This window comes from Arvicanthis niloticus, chromosome 17 (genome assembly GCF_011762505.2).
Source record: "Arvicanthis niloticus isolate mArvNil1 chromosome 17, mArvNil1.pat.X, whole genome shotgun sequence".
NCBI classification, from domain to species: Eukaryota; Metazoa; Chordata; class Mammalia; order Rodentia; family Muridae; genus Arvicanthis; species Arvicanthis niloticus.
This window is the reverse complement of record NC_047674.1, coordinates 37,677,703-37,683,702: the sequence shown is the minus strand read 5'-3', so window position 1 is coordinate 37,683,702 and position 6,000 is coordinate 37,677,703.

Here is a 6,000-nt window from a genome sequence, read left to right as displayed (position 1 = left end):
TTGGAGAATCTTAGAATATTTCAGTACCACTCAGACTGAATAAGGGGACATTAAGTTGCAATTATTCCTGTATCCTTTCACACTGTCACCATTTTCCTGAGCTCCTTTAATCATCATACTTTTCCCATCATTAATGTAAAAGCTATGCTTTTAGATTACAATCAAATGTGAGAACTATTTCTAGGTAAGTCTTAAGTAGTTGGGCATATTACAAGTTATACAACCAATGGATTAATTTCTTTATTAAACATAAAACTGTGTCCCATAGTTAACTAATATAAAGGATACCTGCTCCTAATATGAAGTGTGTACTGTCTAAAAGAAAGAAAATGTTTAATATTAAATATTATGCACTGTTGATTTTTAAACTGTTACCAAGTATCTATTACAGTTATCTTAGTTTATAATAGATGAAGCTTTGTTAAGTTAAATACCAAATTGAGCATACTGTAGTCAGTATGCTCAATGTCAATTTGACACAACTTATTCATTCTGAGAGTATTTTCAGTTGAGGTACTGCCAAGATCAGGGTGACTTACAGGTGTGTCAGTGGGGAGTTGTCTTCATTGTTGATTGATGTAGGAATTGCCTTGCCTACTGTGGGTAGCATCATCCCTGGGCAAGTGGTCCTCAGCTGTGTAAGAAAGCATTAGCTGAAGTGCCATGGAGAATGAGCCAGCAAGCCTCATTCTTCTATTGTGTCTGGCATGCTTCCTTGGCTGTGAGTTCCTGCTCTGAGCTCCCTTGATGAGGAGCTCTGCCAGTAATTGTAAGTCAAAGAACTATTTCCCTTTCATCCTCCAAGTTACTGTTGGTCAGTGTTTGCCTAAGGTAACAGAAAGGAAACTAGAGTGCCATGATATTTATTTAAAATATTGTTCAATGCTATAATCTAAAAGTAGATGTATGAATCCATATTAAAGCTAAAAGAGAACTGTACAGGTGATTCCACTTACTATAAAGTGATTTGTAGTATTGCAGCTGTCAGTTAAGAATATTATTATTTTTTCTATTTTTTCATTGTTTCCACTAGATTCTGGCTTCTACTTCAATAGCATACTGATGACTGAATACTTAACATCTATAAAAGAAGCCTAGTAATCATTTATCTTATTAACATAGCTAAGAAAAATAACATAACAAAAGTCCTACAAATAAAGTGAATTTCTGGTAAGCACATGTTCATACGTGTGTAAACTTCTTATAGTTAAAAAGCAGAAATTCAGGTAGCATAACATAACATTATTTAATTTCTCTATTTACTGCAATATGATATAATGTACATAATATATAGTCATAATTTCATTGTATGGACTGATCACTATCTGTGAAAATAAATTTGTATGATTTCATAAATTCTGAAAAAAATTGAGTCTTCCAATGGTCTCTTCTGGTCCAGCTTCCATCACTACGTTCACATGCACACTTAATTGCGACTCACAAGCTTAATGTGTACTTTGATTTCCATCCCTGGATGTACACTCAATCATTCCTTGCCATTCATCTGTGTTGCTGGTACTTTTTCTGCACACAGCCATTTGTCACCGCTTCAGTCACATGCATGTGCCATTCTGGCTTAAATGGACTGTGACACAGTTGGCAAATCAATGGGATCCCCTCCGGCTCCTCATTTCTCAAAAAGCCTGACAGAAAACATATCTACTCAAGGTGGACTCACTCACTGACTGCCTTCAGAAAATAAATGGTATACAATTGAAAGCTACAGAAGTAGCCCTGGCTGATAGGTTGTTCATCACCAACAGAACTTATTTTTACAGAAGGATTACACGTTGGAGTTAGGAAGCAAAGCTCTGTCAAACAGTTTTTATCAGCATGTTCAACTCTCAGTCTCAAGCATTGTTTGTACAAAGTTTTCCTCACAAGAAAGGAATATTCCTAAAATATTAATTCTCAGTTGGATTTGAATAATTATGAGCTGAAACAGAAATTATCTGTAGACTCTGTGCCTGTGCGTGTGGTTGTCCAGTTGCTTTTCTCTTCTTGGTGTCAACTGGACATGTGCTCAAAGTCCTGAGAGTCTACCACCCTCCACCACTCCATCCCTTGTAGATACTTTCAGAATGAGTAGCCGGTAATACACAGCTCTTTGAAAACAAATTTTCCCCCATAAGGAAAGATTATCTCACATGACAAAAGAAATGTGGTGGTTCTGTGACCTCTTAACATTTAATATCTCAGTTCCTCACCAGCACCACCTTGTTTAGACCTTGAAAGCAGAATGAGTTGCAGCCTAATGAGGAAGGATTTGGAAGGAGTAGAACTGAGAGATTAGTGAAACTTTACCTTTGATCAACTGATGAACTTCTAACTGAACTTTCTAGATGACTTCCCAACAACAAAACCTAATTACATGAGGTCTCTCACAGCCTGTTTTAGAATACAACCACTCAAGTGCCTTTAACGTGCAAAGAAATTGCACCATGTGCCATATCTGCATGATCATATTACACCGAGTCCAGCCATAACTTCCAGAAGAACATGTCATTATAACAAATAGTTACATACCTGACTCATGTTGACAATTCTAGTCCTGACATCATTTTTTTTTAGTGACATGCAGCAAGCTGGTCATATGAGAAGTCAGAAGTTGAACCTCAGAATCTGAAGCATGTTAAATAGTAACACATGGAAGTAGAACAAGCTCTCATGTTTACATTTAAAAATAAACAATAAGAATTTCTAAAGATTAACTTTAGCCTAGTTTCAGTTCATAATATGTATACCAATGTACAAAGACTATAATGGTGGGAAAAGCATGAATAAAATTTTTAGAAAAAAGTAAAATTTATTAAAAATTCAACTAATTTCATTGATACATATATGTATGGAAAGTATTGAAATAATCTAATTCCTTATAATTCATTTACTAATGTAAAGTAATGAAAAGTCAGTGACTTGATAATATTTTCCCAAGAAGATGATGTAAAAATAATAGATTGATCAAAAATTTAAATAAAATTTAAAATATCATGTAAACTTTAGAAATCATATCAGAGGCCCTAACACTGCCTTTGCATTTGATAATTCAGAGAACTCACAGAAGCTGTTCTCTCTTTTGTTACTCATTATCACACTGTAAAATATCGATTCATATCAGAGAATAGGAAGACACAAAATACCAATGTCTTGAAGAGAGTTGGCACTAATCCTGTTGTTGAGATACATGGAACATGTGCACAATATTTTCTTAGAAACAATTTAGTCAGTATACTGAGGAGGTTTTGCTGTAAAGGCAAGCTGTACCTTTAAAAGTTGATCCTGTAGGTCACTCTCAAAGGCTTACAACTGCATGATTGGCTTTAGTTGACCAGCTTGCATCTTCCATGGAAACAGCCAGGTCTACTGCCCCAGATATTAAAAACACACCTGCAACCTAAAGTTAGCACAAGCTTGAAATGCCTTGTTCTAAGGTTTCAGGTATCAAAGATATTATTGAGACTTATGGGATTTCATGGTCCAGGAATTATTTTCGAGAAAGCACTATAGGCTCATTTTCTTGCGTGTAATTTTTCAAATACTGCTTTGACAGTATAAACAATTGTATATTATTAAAAAAAAATTACATAATGATGAATTAAAACAAAATGTTTGCCAAGCCATTATATTGTCTAAAACATAAAAAGCTTATATTTTGCATTGAAACTTAGAAAATATTTCATAAATATTTAGAACAAAAAGGTAAAATTTGTGTATTAAGTTTGTTGTTTTACCAATTCATTACTTTTATTGGTTATTTCATTTATTTGCATTTCAAATGTTATCTCCTTTCCCCGATTTCCCTCCACAAACCTTCTATCCCATCCTTTCCCTTCTGCTTCTATGAGGGTGCTCCCCCATCCACCCATCCACTCCCTGACTCACCAACCTTGAATTCCCCTATGGTGGTGCATCGAGCCTTTACAGGACCAAGGTCCTCTCCTCCCATTGATGTCTGATGAGGCCACCTTCTGCTACATATGCAGCTGGAGTCATGGGCCCCTCCATGTGCACTCTTTGGTTGCTGGTTTAGAACAATTCATTGTTAAAGGGGAAAAAATGGAATGCCTATGGCTTTGAAGAAGGCAAAAAGAGTAAGGTATAAAATTGGGCTACTCTACTGAATGCTTAATCAACATGTTAAATACTAAGATGGCTCCAGTTCCTCGATGAAGCTTCACATCTGTATTGTTAGCAGCCTACTCATTTTATATTAGATTTCTGTAAACAAATTGGCACAGTGCCTTCTCACTCAGTCCTTTAACTTACTATGTTAAATTACCATTTTCAAAATTACTATATTTACTTCTGATTATACTATAGGATTGTGATGTTGAATATAGAATAGAATGCATTGAATCAGGAACCTTTGCAGTAAAACAAATATTTTATAACCATAAGCCTGTTTTCTTCTATTCTTATACATCACACTAAACGAAATTAAACAATGGGATAATTTTGTTCTTCATTTTTGAATATTCATCATATAGTAAAATTGAAAATTAAGAGTGACGATTCCCTGGCGATGGTAAAACACACCTGTAAAATAGTGGGAAGAACTAATATGTGTCAAATACAGTTTTCATCCATTTATAACTGAGTAAAATTATAAATATAATATTGGCATATGAGACATTTAACTTTTATACAAAAAATGGTAGCAAAAACTTTAAACATATTCTAATAAAAAACAATAGATCTGCTTTTTCCAAACTGAAAACTCAATGTTGATCTTTTGAGAACATTCTATGCCGTCTCCCTTGATATTGTAAGCACTGGGCATTATTCAAGTCAGAGTTAACGCCTACTAATCCTTACAGTATACGTAGTGCAGCTTGGTACTACTATAACTCTTGGTATGAAAGGTGCAGGGGTTACTGGTTTCAAAGGCTTGCTAACCTGCTGAAGTTGTAGAACAACTTCAGTTCTACATGCCAAATTTGGCTTCCATTACTTTGTACTTCTTTTTACGAGATGGATTATGCTCAGTGAGCAGCTTTCAGCAGTCCCTGAAGCACAAGGAGCTGAAAATTTAAAACTGTGAGGTTCTACTCTTTATCCAGCTCCCAAGCCTCTACCCATGTGGACTCAACTCAATTCTTCTCTGGCCTCCTTCTCCATAAATATTACTGTAATCTCTGGCAATGGAAATTAACACAGTGATACTTTCTCAGTTTCGAAGCTCCAGAATGCTGGGATTTATCAGAATTTAAGGGACTTTCTAAATGTGACCAGATAAAGAATCAAAAAATAGTTATATTGTGCAGTAGAGAACAAAAGAAACAAAAGACAACAGAAATTATGTTCACAGTAAATGTTCTGTCAACAGGAAATTTCAAATATTTAACTATCTTAGTTTTCTGATATAGACTTTATTATATTTACCTCATATGTTAACATAGCTTGTAGGACATGGGTTTTAATGAAATTTTAAACTGGATAAAATGACATTTGCATGACTGTTCAGTGTAGAGAATGAACATGCATAATTTCTAGCTTTGATAAGGCTCTAATTTCCTCATACTCACGTGACTTATTTGAACCATAAAATGAGAAGTTGTTATATAGTCATTCAGTCTCATAACATAGAGGGCCACTCTACTCTATACAGCTTTAGAGCTTATTTTAATATGTATGTTTTTATATATTATGTACAGTAGGAATTATTACACTACTTCATTCATTTGCCAGCTAATTCAATAATTTGTAAGAATTGAACAAAACATTTTTTTTACAGTGGAGTTGTCTGACTTTAAAACTTGAAAATATGGGACTGAAGAGATAAATATCCCCCAGTTATATTGTTTTTACAGAGAAACACAGACACACACACACACACACACACAGGCACACACAAGCACACGTACAACACATGCATGCATAAGCACACTCTCAATTAGAAGTGAAATAAATCTTTAAAAATGTACAAACTTAAAGTTTAAGAATAAAGCTCAATGACAAAATTCATATGCACTTCCCAGAGTTCCACTCCTAACCCCATTA